The following is a 13,710-nucleotide window of genomic DNA, read 5'->3' as shown; positions in this document are numbered from 1 at the left end:
CAACAATCCTAATGCATATAAAATTATGAGGACAAGAGATTCTTAATACATAATCAACAAAGTGCAAAATGCTGAATATAGAGGAAAGGTTTCCATTTGTAAAGATATTCGAATGAATGCCCTTAGTACTGAGGTAGCAAAGGAAAGTGCCATGTGCCAAAAACTATAGCAGCTAAATAGTTAATGCAAAAGTGCATAGTGCTATCCAAAGTAGAGCTTCAAATTAATGCCCATATCACTGAAGTTCAAAAGGAAAGTGCCATGTGCCAAGACGCAGTAGCAGCCAGGTAATAGTTGCAAAAGTGCACCGTGCAGACAGGAGTTAAAGAAAGCTTAAATATGAGAATAATACAAGACCTGTTTGGGCGGCTCAAAAACCTGCAGAACCCGACGCGCGTTTCACGTATGGCTTCTTCGTTGGGGAAAGTAATATTACAAATTAATGCCCATATCACTGAAGTTCAAAAGGAAAGTGCCATGTGCCAAGACGCAGTAGCAGCCAGGTAATAGGTGCAAAAGTGCACCGTGCAGACAGGAGTTAAAGAAAGCTTAAATATGAGAATAATACATGACCTGTTTGGGCGGCTCAAAAACTCGCAGAACCCGACGCGCGTAATATTACTTTCCCCAACTAAGAAGCTATACGCGAAACACGCGTCGGGTTCTGCGGGTTTTTGAGCCGCCCAAACAGGTCATGTATTATTCTCATATTTAAGCTTTCTTTAACTCCTGTCTGCACGGTGCACTTTTGCACCTATTACCTGGCTGCTACTGCGTCTTGGCACATGGCACTTTCCTTTTGAACTTCAGTGATATGGGCATTAATTTGAAGCTCTACTTTGGATAGCACTATGCACTTTTGCATTAACTATTTAGCTGCTATAGTTTTTGGCACATGGCACTTTCCTTTGCTACCTCAGTACTAAGGGCATTCATTCGAATATCTTTACAAATGGAAACCTTTCCTCTATATTCAGCATTTTGCACTTTGTTGATTATGTATTAAGAATCTCTTGTCCTCATAATTTTATATGCATTAGGATTGTTGTATAGTACTATAGTGTGGTGTCATGATATAGGGTTGCAGCTCAGTGTTTTGTTTCATTTGGGTATATGACATAATATTTATTACGACTATATACTGTTTATTATTACAATTTATATTCATTTTTGGAACTTACACTGTGACTATTGGAGTGAGTAAGAGTAGCATAGGAAATATATCATCTAAACATCCTTTTAGCACTTTGGAGTGCATTATATTTTGGTATTGCGGCTATTTTGTGTTGCTTTTCCCCCCCTTCTTTTTTGTTTGATTTTTGTAGTGTACGCATATATGTAATAAAATGACATTTTAACCTTCTACTATGGCAGTACTTCTGTGGTCTTTGTAGGATTTGCGGTATCCCTCTAGTCTTCATTCCTGTTTCTCGTTACATTGAATTGTTCGTGAAACCAGTAAAACAGGCATACCTCCAAAGTGTCCCTGTAGCTGTTTTTTTAACATAGCAAGCAACGCCAGGCTACATGTTGCTATTATTGCTGTGAATAGCCTGCATGGCTCAAATGTGCTATAAAGGCCTGCAGCTTCTCCGGTCTTGTCTCCCATTGAGCACATCTGGGGCATCATTGGTCAGCAATTGCAAAAGGAGGTGCCACCAGCAGATCTTGATAGTTTGCATGCCAAAATACATTCAGCGTGTCAGTGCATTCTTCAGAAAACCATTTCTAACTTCATACATAGCATTCAATTGTGTGTAAGTTTCTGTATTTCTGCATGTGGCACACATTCTCAATGCTGAATAAATCAAGATGTTTTGAATTTTTTTTTACATTATCTCATCACTTTAATATCATTAATGTATTTATTAATTCTGTAAGTTACAATATTATGTGATTTTTTCCGTCTATGTGTTGTAATTTTAATTTTAATGTTGAGTAACATTTATAAACAGGCTTGGACTGGCCCACAGGAGAACAGGAGAATCCTCCAGTGGGCCCCTGTGCAAGAGTGGGCCACCACCCTTTTATATTAGCAGTGCTTGGCACAATATACTTGAATCACTATGTACAGACAAAGGCAGCATCTATATTTATTTAACAATCTGCTCAGTTTATTGCTATATAAATTTGTGACTGAGGATAATGTCACATTTGCAGGTAGCTGAAAAGTGGGTTTAATTGGAGTGGTGGTGGAAACATGGTGGAAACACTGTGCCATGGTCCGAGGAGAGCCTGGAGGGGCATAACTATGTGAACACCTGACTCTTTGCTAGAGCCCCTGATGGTAGCGTTAGACTTGGCTTTAGATGGACATCAGATGCTACACCAGGATGGACCTCAGACGCACGGTAGCTGACCCCAAAGGAGCAGGAAGGTGAAACGGCCTAGAAGGTTAAGTTCAGCTGGTACAAGCAGGAACACAGAAGGGGCAGGTGCTGGAGGAGACAGCTGGAATACAGACAGGCACTGACCAATGCAGACAGGAACTGCTGGTATACAGGTGGGCAATTCAGGTGCAGGCAGGTACGGCAAGTAAAGCTGGTTTACAGGCAGGTACTTTCAGGTCAGGCAGGTTCGGATGACATACAGGCAGGCACTGGCAGATGCAGGCAGTTACATCTGATATACAGACAGGCACTACCAGGTGCAGGCAGGTACGGCAAGTACAGCTGGTATACAGGCAGATACTGGCAGGTACGGTTGCTATACAGGTGGGCACAGCAGGTGTGGGCTGGTATGGCTGGTATATGAGTGGGCACAGCAAATGCATGCACAGGCAAGTATAGACAGGTACTGCAAGCTAAACTAGAATGGGAAATCTGAGAACTAGTAAACATGCAACTAACAAGGTGAATACATTGCTCAGGCACCTCTCATCATGTGAAGGTGCCTTAAATAATAAGTGTCTCCCAGCCATTGGCTGGGGACACTTTAGGATGACAAGCATTGTCCCATTAAGAAGGACGGAGCTTGCACATGCACACTAAGCACAGTGGGGCCCTGAAGTTGGTTACTGGTGGGTCCTTGACAACCCTTTCCAATACTGTATGTGAAGGTCATTTTGACATTACAAAGGTTGTGTTTGCATTGAAAGGTATTGTATGGAGTCCTCGGAATAGGAGACCAGAGAGTATTATAGATGTTGTTTTAATGCAAAATGAGTATCTTTCACTTGCGCCTAATTTATTTAGGATAAATACAAATTTGGGGGGAAATTTTGCTTAAGCTGCCAAATTTAAAATTAAAAAAACTGGAGGGACTGGTGTACCATTTCATGTATAAAAAAAGCTGGCACTTTAAATGAATCCGATGTGCAGCCATGGCCATGGCCAAAAGGTGCAAACAATTTTACACGACTGTATTGCCCTATTGTGGTGTAAAAGCTTCTATAAACACAGTACATCCTGATTATGAACTGTGTCAGGACCCTGTGCAGCAGGCGTAGGACAGTTGTTTTTTAGCAATCTGATCAACATTGCGAACATTTAGAAGGCTCCCCATAAAATAATATGGATATCATCAATAATAATAAAAATAATAATATGGGGTTCGAGTGAGTTCAGAAATTGCACAGATTTAAATGAACACAAAGCGCATAAGTAGAGTCTTAGGGGCCCATGGGAAAACTTTTGCATTTGACAGTGTCTTATCAATGCAGACAATTTGGAGACTATTTAAATATCCAAAATATATTTACTCTGTCTAACACCTTGTATGAGAGACTTTGGTGCAATAATAATTGCCTCTAATAAGGAAGAATGCCAAATTGCAGAACTTTTGCAATTGGCATTACAATCACGTACAATATGTAAATCCATGTTTAAAAAAATATTCTTCATAGTAAGCAGAGCAATGATTCAATTATTCCTGACAATTGCAAAAGATTCTCAAACATAGCAAAGGTAAAAGATAACGCCATCAGTAATTAGGCAGTAAAAGCTATTGTGGACAGAATATCTTCTACTTGCTGTGTAGGATTTTTTTTTCTTTTTTTTTGTTCTCATACATTTTAAAAAAATTAAAATACACTTGTGCCATATTACTTTTAATCCTATTTCAATTAACTAGGAAGCTTAATTTCTCACTGACAGAATGTCAGAAAATCCCAGCAAGCTAGTGCTTAATGCAGCTAAAATAATTGTTACACTTGTTAAAATCTAGAAAGGATGGTAACATTAATCTACCTTACAAATGGGATACAGCTATTATTTTTGGCAGCTGATGGGAATTTATTAGTTTTCAGAAGAAAAATATTGTTGATCCAATTTAACATATACGGTAGTTCCAAGCAATACAGTCCTAAAATATTGTTTATGAGCAAATTGATTTGATGCAAATTGATTGTGTATCGCATTTTATATTTGCAGATCCTGGCATTTTTGAACAATGTGCGAATTGTCAAAAAAATATCCGTTACAATTTTGCACACTGACAGATTTCATCAGCCAAAAAAGCCTCATCTCACGTGGAGCACTTAGAGCAATTAGAAATTACTATTACAAAATCTTACAGAGAGGACATGAGAGTGCAAAAAGATCAACGTTAGAGATAGGGAGAGAAAGGACTAATATATTGGACAACTACTCCAGACAACATGTGTTGTTCAACTGCCATACTGAATATAGAACTTGAAGAAGTTGTCGGTGAATAATAAATAGATTCCATTGATAGGGGGAGAGAGAGATAGGAGAGGTGCCAATAGCAGCAGACTCCGTCTGATTGATCAATGATATACTCGAGGAGGGCTTTGACCTTGTCATATTTTTTTCTGCTGAGGGAAAAAAACAATGATTAGTGATAAGCGAACCTGTGAATGTTTGGGTTCATCTGGTTCAGGTGGACTAAAAAGTCCAGTTTGGAACCTGAACTTGACCTTGGAATCAAAACCCCATTCAAGTCAATGGAAACCCATTCTTCAGTGCAGAAAAGTATTATAGGGTATTTATAGGTCTACTCATGGAGTATGAACACCAAGTCATGCAGCAGTCACTTTCGTTTTTTGATGACTCTGCTGCATGTGTGTCATGCCGATTACGGTGATAAGGGCAGGACGGCATACTGGGACCCACACCTGTCCCTGCCACTATAAGGGGCCCTTGCTTTCCCTTATCTCAGGGATACCTATGATGGTTAGGAGGCCTGAGCCACCAGTGTATCCCTGTCTCCTGTGCAGACCCTATTAGTGGCCCCCTCTCCCCCCAAGCGAGGTGGACTGCACCAGTGTATAAATACAACAATAAACAGGGGATACAGACAAGGTAACAAAAAGTCCCAAACTCACCAAATGCTCACACAGCCACAGAGGAAACACAGAGAAGGGAAGAGAAGGAAAAAACTAGGAAGGAAAACAGGTTTAACATGCAACCAAAACAGCAGACACCAATCTCTGTAAATAAACCTCCAAGCTCCTAATATTCTTCAACCTCCAAGCCAGGCAGCAGAACTGGTCACTGACAATAGCTGTAGTCAAGGCTGGGTCTATATAGAGGAGGAGATTACAAAATCCACTTCGGCTGGGAGACCCAGCTCACAGCAACTCAGCAACAAGGTTAACTCCTGCACTGCTGGCACAAAGCAGCCAGGTCAGAATACAGGAGAAGAGCTTCTGTTCACTGTGTGTGAATGAGGCCCAGAGTGCGGCGGTTCTCTGGAACCTCTCTGTCGCGGTAGCCCCATGACAATGTGGTTCTGTGGGTCATCCACCTGGCCCTGCCCCACAAGTGGAAGAGATAGAGTGCCCTGATGCCCAACCACTTGCCCTGTTTGAGGATGAGTACATGGGAGGGGTAGTGCAAATGCTCAGTGGACCACCGCAACACATCTCTGATGATGATGAAACACAGGTAGTAACTGCTGCGGCTTTCTGCTGTATGTAGACCGGCAAGGAGGGCAGGGGTGAGGACTGGGTGGAACATCATGTGGGGAATTATTTTCTTTTTAGAGCATCATTGATTTCACAGTGTTGTACATGAGGAGGGGTTACAAACAAAACACAAATAGAAATACCAATGAACAAATTAATAGTGACAGACAGCTCCAGAGGGGAGAGGGCCTTATCCTGGTGGCCTTACATTTTACTGGATAATGGGGAAGGAGACAGTAGGTTCAGGGGTTGCAGCAGCTCTGGTGTTGGTAAGGTGACAGCGGGGTAATTGCAGGCTGTAAACTGTTCTGAAGACATGTGTTTTCAAATTCCGCTTGAAAGTTCTGAATGTAGGGGATAATTGGATTTGTTGGGTGACAAATCTCTACAGGATGAGGGATGCTCGGGAGAAGTCTTGCAGGCAATTGAATGAGGAACATACAATTATGGAAGTGAGGAGTAGGTTTTGGGAAGAAAAGAGATTACGTGGAAATATCGGGAGGTTAGTTTGTATTAGGCTTATGTGGCACTCTTTATAGGGTGCTCAAGTAGGGTTCCAGTCCATATACAAGAAGAAAAATAGAACTTGGCACTCCTTTTCAATACTGAAATAATATATTTATTGCACAAATACGAAAAAAAAACCAGAAAGATCCACATAAAAAAAGTTGACGTTTCGGCCTAATCGGCCTTCCTCAGAACTAAAATATAACAGATAAACAGACATAATTACTAGGGTTGAGCAAAATGGGTCGGCCAGATTCAGAAGTCGCCGACTTTTGGCAAAGTCGGGTTTCATGAAACCCGACCCGACCCCTGTGTGGGGTCGGCCATGAGGTCGGCGATCTTCTGAACTGGAATCGGAATTCCGATACCGATTCCCGATATGTTTAAGATATCGGGAATCGGTATCGGAATTCAGATTTAAGTGTAAAATAAAGAATAAAAATAAAAAATATTGCTATACTCACCCTCGGACGCGCCCTGGTTGTAACCGGGAGCCTTTCTTCCTAAGAACGAGCGCCTGAAGGACCTTTTGATGACGTCGCGGCTTATGATTGGTCGCGTGAGCGGTCACATGGGTGTCACGCGACCAATCACAAGCCGCAACGTCATCTAAGGTCCTTTAAGCGCTGATTCTTAGGAAGGAAGGCTGCAGGTTAGAACCAGGGCACGTCCGAGGGTGAGTATATTCCTAATAGGTATATACTCACCCTCGGACACACCATGGTTCTAACCCGCAGCCTTCCTTCCTAAGAATCAGCGCTTGAAGGACCTTTCGATGACGTCGCGGCTTGTGATTGGTCGCGTGACACCCATGTGACAGCTCACGCGACCAATCACAAGCCGCGACGTCATCGAAAGGTTCTTCAGGCGCTCATTCTTAGGAAGGAAGGCTCCCGGTTACAACCAGGGCGCGTCCGAGGGTGAGTATAGCAATATTTTTTATTTTTATTCTTTATTTTACACATTAATATGGATCGCAGGGCCTGAAGGAGAGTGTCCTCTCCTTCAGACCCTGGGAACCATTAGAAACCCAATGCACTGCATTGGGTTTCGTGTTTCGGCTGACCCCGACCCCGACTTTTCTATCGGATCAGCCGATTTCACTCGACCCTACTTTTGAAAAAGTCGGGTTTCGTGAAATCCGACCCGATCCTATAAAAACAAAAGTCGCTCAACCCTAATAATTACTACACTCGTATTAATTATTATACATAAGTCCATAATACATGAAAAAAAGGGGTAAAGGGATCTCATGTGAAATATGTATATAAAAAGCAGAATTTAGAAATCATATATGACAGACATAAAAAATAAAGAATAAATACTCAAATAATCAAAATGAAGTGGCAAAATAATAGAATAAGAATGTGACTCCAGATCATCCGATCAAGTAAATATCCCAGCAACAGGAGTAGTAAAGATTGGAGAGATGACCGATTGTAACAGCAAATTAAATGAAGAAAAAAGGGGCCATATTACCATGAGGTGGATCAATGATGAATAATAATTGCTGCATTCTGTACTGGCTGGAAAAAGAATGAAATACAATAAAAAATGGTAATTACTATTATCAATCACCTGGTCTCTATAGAATAGATGCAATGGAGACCTGACACAGAAACCACGCACTAATAGCAAATCAGCAGAAGGCGTCAACAGAGAAAACACTCACCAGTAAAGCCTGCAGTAGGAGTGAGACAGCCTGAGCTGCAGAGCAAAGAACAACCGTGCTGGGGAAAGTGCTGTACAATATGCTTTACAGCCAGTTTATATAGGGACTCATGCTGAGTTAGGTAGTGACATACTTTCTGTTTTAGTCCGGTCATGTGATACAAAATGTGCATGTGACAGAAAGTGATACACATGGAAAAAATGTGTCTCCGATCAGGCGTCATATTGGTGGGAAACCGAGGAAGGCCGATTAGGCCGAGACGTCAACTTTTTTTTATATGGCTCTTTCTATTTTTTCTATTTGAGCAATAAATATATTATTTCAGCATTGAAAAGAAGTGCCAAGTTTAATTTTTATTCTTGGACATTGGGAGGATAGTTCAGAGATCTATGGGAGAGACAGATTATAGAAGTCTTTCGTAGATCAGTGTTAGTTGAAGTAAATATGTTGTAAAATTCGGGGACAATGAAAGGATTTGCAGAGGGTAGACGTGGAGGAGTAGTGAGAACAGAAGTGAATTAGTAGGGCAGCAGAGTTACGGACAGATTGGAGAGGTGTGATGATGCGAAGGGGGATGATAAAATTCTAGACCCCACATGAAGTAAATTCCTTCTGAGTGACGTGGGCAGTTCAAAAGGAAGAGGTTGTGGTCACGTTGCCCCAGATGCACAGCAATAAAGGGAGCAGTGGGCAAGAGCACCATGGGAAGCCCATAGCCAGTACTTTGCTGGCCATCATGCCAATTAACTAAGCACACAAAAGCCAGCTCAAAGGATCTCCCTGACAAGACACAGGCAGTTTGCATGCTGTGCCATCAGAGACTGAAGAGAGGCATAAATGTTCTTAACCTGAGCAACACCTGCATGACGTGGTATCTGAATGTAAAGCATAAACTTCAGTGGAGTACACACCTGAAAAGACAGGAAAAATCTGAGCCACCTTCTGCTCCCTTTTCTGCTGCCGTCTCCGCCTCTTCCTCCTCCTCCCAAGCAACAGGGCCACCTGACTCCCCACAAAGAAAGCATGTGACGGCACCACCACCAGCAGTGTCACCAAGCATCTCCACACAATCCCATTGAAGGGCTCAGCTGTACATCCCTCAAATACTGCATCCCATATTATACATGTGTCCTCACAAGTGATTTCTAAAGGGCTAAAAATACAATGGAATCATGGTAACCATAGTATGTGGTTCCCAGCCAGTACTACTTTTCCACCAGACCATCACTGCCCTGCACTTACATGTTGCATGCAAAACTAGGTCTGCGCTGCACTATGTCATCAGTGTAAAGGTCCACAAAACCACCATCACACGGTCAAGTTAGCATGGGCAGGGACTGTATATCTCTCTAACTACACACTGAGTAAATATTGTGGCAGTTTGGCAAGAGGCATAAATAATTTTGGTGCATGTCCCACCACTGCAGAGGAATGCTGGATGTTTTTGGGATGTTTCTCTGTCCATGATGCCTACTCCTATTTTGTCACCCAGTCAGCGTAACACGTGCACCACCAACGTCAGCACAACCAGGGCTAAACTACAGGCTGTTCTTAAACACATTGATAATCAGTCGATACAGAGGACCCAGACGATACACCTCCCACTAAGGACAAATTGTCATTGCCTCTGGGCAGCCTGGCACACATGGGGTATACATCCTCATTTGCCTGCTGAGTTCCTTGGATTCAAGTGTTAATTACTGTATGGCCACCCTGCTGGATTCCCACTACAAGCACAACTACAAGTGTCCTCCTTACTTCCATCACCAAGAGCATTACGTGTGCTGAACAAAGGATGTTACAGTGATTAAAGTAATTAATGAAATACAAATAAAGAATAAACCAAGTACTTTAACAAATATACAGCCAACCTACTAAATTAAACAGAAGAGAGGTGCAACATAAATCAAATAAACAAGGTGAAAATCCTCAGCTCACAGACTGGCTCCAACCATCTAAATTAATCTATTACCAGCAGAAAATGCCAGTTGAGGGACAGACTATAGTTGCATTAGATTTGGAAAAGCTGAAGACAAAAAAATGCATATGCATTTTAATGCGTTTCTGCTATGGAAATGCATTAATATAGTTTTGCCAAAAGCAAATGCCAGGAAGAATCAAAAACAAAGGAGCTTAATTTAATATACCTAATGAGAAAATAACCTCAGAGTTAAAAAGTTGATAAAAACACATGTAATAGAATGCCCTCAAAAACGCAATGAAAAAAAACCCACATGTAACCTAATTTAGTCTCCTCCTGCTCGCACGAGCTCCTTTCCTCTTCCCCCGGCCATGAAGTTTTACTTGTGAAGACTTAATAAAAATTGCTATCTTGAAGATTGGTGAGTGCATCCTGCTTTTTCCTTCTGCTGATTGGAACACATATGCTATTTTTATGGTTTTGCACCCGACATCTTTTTTGGTATGACTTTTTCTGATAGGATATGCTCTTTTGTACCGGCTTCTTTAACCCCTTCCCGACCTTTGACGCACCGTATGCGTCATGAAAACCCGTGCCAATCCGACCTGTTACGCAGCATATGCGTCATGGCCGGATTGGGCTCCTGCAGGCCGGGTGAAAGGGTTAACTCCAATTTCACCCGGCCTGCAGGGACAGGAGGAGTTGTACTTTAGCCCAGGGGGGTGGCTTCACCCCCCCCATGGCTACGATCGCTCTGATTGGCTGTTGAAAGTGAAACTGCCAATCAGAGCGATTTGTAATATTTCACCTAAAAAACTGGTGAAATATTACAATCCAGCCATGGCTGATGCTGCAATATCATCGGCCATGGCTGGAAACACTGATATGCCCCCACCCCACCGATCGCCCCCCCAGCCCTCCGATCTGTGGTCCGCTCCCCTCCGTCCTGTGCTCCGCTCCCCCGTCCTCTTGTCTGCTCCCCCGTGCTCCAATCCCACCCCCCGTGCTCCAATCCACCCCCCCTGCACTCCGATCCACCCCCCCGCACTGCGATCCACCCCCCCGCACTGCGATCCACCCCCGTGCTCCAATCCACCCCCCCGTGCTCCGATCCACCCCCGTGTTACGATCCACCCCCCCATTCTCTGATCCACCCCCCCGTGCTCTGACGCCCCCCCGTGCCCTGATTTCCCCCCCCCCTTATACTTACCGAGCCTCCCGGGGTCCGTCCATCTTCTTTCCTGGGCGCCGCCATCTTCCAAAATGGCGGGCGCATGCGCAGTCCATCCATTTACACTCTACCTGTGCGAGTAACCGCTTAATATTTCCTCCTCTGTTACCACCATGAACCTGATCAATTCCAATGATCCGTAGACCAGTGGAATCGCATCCATGAAACATATGGAAATGCTTCGGGATGGTCTTGAGGGCATACACGTCTTCAGCTTTACGTGCATTGAGGATATCTCTGACGTGCTCTCTCACACGTACACGGAGCTGACGTGACGTAAGCCCAACATATATTTTGGAGCAAGGACATGTGGCCAGATATATGACAAAAGTACTGCTACAGCGTATATGATGTCGAATCTGAAACCTTTTCTTTGCACCCGACGACGTAAAATGAGTGCCCCTGACAAGATTCTTTTCTTTACAGGCCAAGCAATCGCCGCAGGGATAACATCCCCACGTAGGTCCTCTATTGGTTGGATTAAGGGGATTAATGGTTTACCAGCAGATCTTTAATACTTTTACCCCGTTTTGCCGTAAAACTGGGTCTTTGGGGGATACTTGACGCCGAAACGGAGTCAGTGAGAAGAACTGGCCAATGTTTATTAATTATCTCCTGCATACGTTTCCAGTAACAATTGTATGTGGAGATAAATCTAACATTGTTTTCAGATGTAATTTTCTTCTCCTTTCTATATAATAACTGATGTCTCTCCGTTTTCTTGGCTCTAATGTACCCTTGTTTAATACAGCGATTGCTGTAGCCACGGTCTTTAAATCCTTTCTTCTATGTACGTATCTTTATACTGTGGTTTTTAAAAAATAACTTTTTTGTAATAAAAATATTGATTTTATAATGATTTCGTATAGAACTCCAATTTTTTGAGTATTACTGACACTAACTCTGACTATATTTAGTACAAAATAATGTAGTAGATTCTGACTACTGATTTTATTGTCCTTAGATTATCAACTAATCTAAATTATTAACACAAAACGATAGAAACACACCGGCGCTCCCAGAAGGGGAGGGGTTTCTAGGAAGCTGCAGGTGTCTAGACAGCTACTGTGCTAAGTCTGTCAAATGGTAACAAGAAAAGATGAAAATCGATTAGGACACCGCGCTAGCTAGATGAAGTGACAATCAATGGAGAAATGTAGTCAAAGAAGTGTGCAGTATAAAAGTGGCCGCAACCATCAGCAGTGGTAACATATAGCACAATAAGGTGTCAGGAATGCCAAATGAGCAAATGAGTAAATGTTCGTAGAGCCAGCAAAAAATACCTCCTGTAGCCGCAGTGAGAAATATCTAACAGGGTAAATATAGGAGATATACGTGTGTGGCAGGTGTAGAAGAGAATGAAATGACCGCACACTTACTAATATGGATGTTACTTCAGCGGAGGTGCTGGCGCTGTCCTGTGGTGAGTGGGAGCAGGAGCGGGATCACCAGCGGCCCGGGGATCCAAAATTGTGGAATCCAGCAATGGGAACAGCGCAGGGCGGAAGAGACACCTGCTGGTATAGGGAGCGTCCTCCCTGATGGGTGCTCAGCCGCCGTGCGGGGCCCTGACGAAGAAGGTCCGGAGACCTTCGAAACGCGTAGGCATTTGGTTCTGTGCGGCACCCGTCCCCTGCTCCTTTCCCTCTCTTCTAGGTGACGTCACCCAGACCACGCCCCCTTTTTTCACCGCTCTCCGTAGCGGCTTCCTTCCGGCCCACGTGTGCCGGTCACCAGCGCTCCCGGCGCACGGCGGCTGAGCACCCATGTAAATGTACGAACATTTACTCATTTGCTCATTTGGCATTCCTGACACCTTATTGTGCTATATGTTACCACTGCTGATGGTTGCGGCCACTTTTATACTGCACACTTCTTTGACTACATTTCTCCATTGATTGTCACTTCATCTAGCTAGCGCGGTGTCCTAATCGATTTTAATCTAAATTATTATTTTATTTTACATTTGTTGAAAAAAAAAAACAACAACAGCATGCTGATCAGTGATGTGTTTCTCTAATCAGTGCTCAGCAGCTGTAGGACGCATGCATGAGGTGGTGCAAAAGGAGACAAAAATGGACAGGTGAAAAAAGTTTTGGCCAAAAGCCATCACGGACACTGCTCAGTGATGTGCATCACTGATCAGTGGCTCTGCAGCTGTAGGACTCACACACGGATGTGGGCAAAAGAAAAAAATTGCCAAAAAAGCAATCAAGTACTGATCAGTAGGGTTGAGCTACTTTTATTTTTATTCGATCGGGTCGGGTTATATGAAACCCGACTTTCTCAAAAGTCGGGTCGAGTGAAATCGGCCAATTCTATAAAAAAGTCGGGGTCGGCCGAAACACGAAACACAATGCAGTGCAATGGGATACTATGGTTCCCAGGGTCTGAAGGAGAGGAAACTCTCCTTCAGGCCCTGGGATCCATATTAATGTGTAAAATAAAGAATCAAAATAAAAAATATTGATATACTCACCCTCGGACGTGCCCTGGTACTAACCGGCAGCCTT

This window comes from Ranitomeya imitator, chromosome 4 (assembly GCF_032444005.1).
Source record: "Ranitomeya imitator isolate aRanImi1 chromosome 4, aRanImi1.pri, whole genome shotgun sequence".
Classification (NCBI taxonomy): Eukaryota; Metazoa; Chordata; class Amphibia; order Anura; family Dendrobatidae; genus Ranitomeya; species Ranitomeya imitator.
This window is presented reverse-complemented; position numbering follows the sequence as displayed.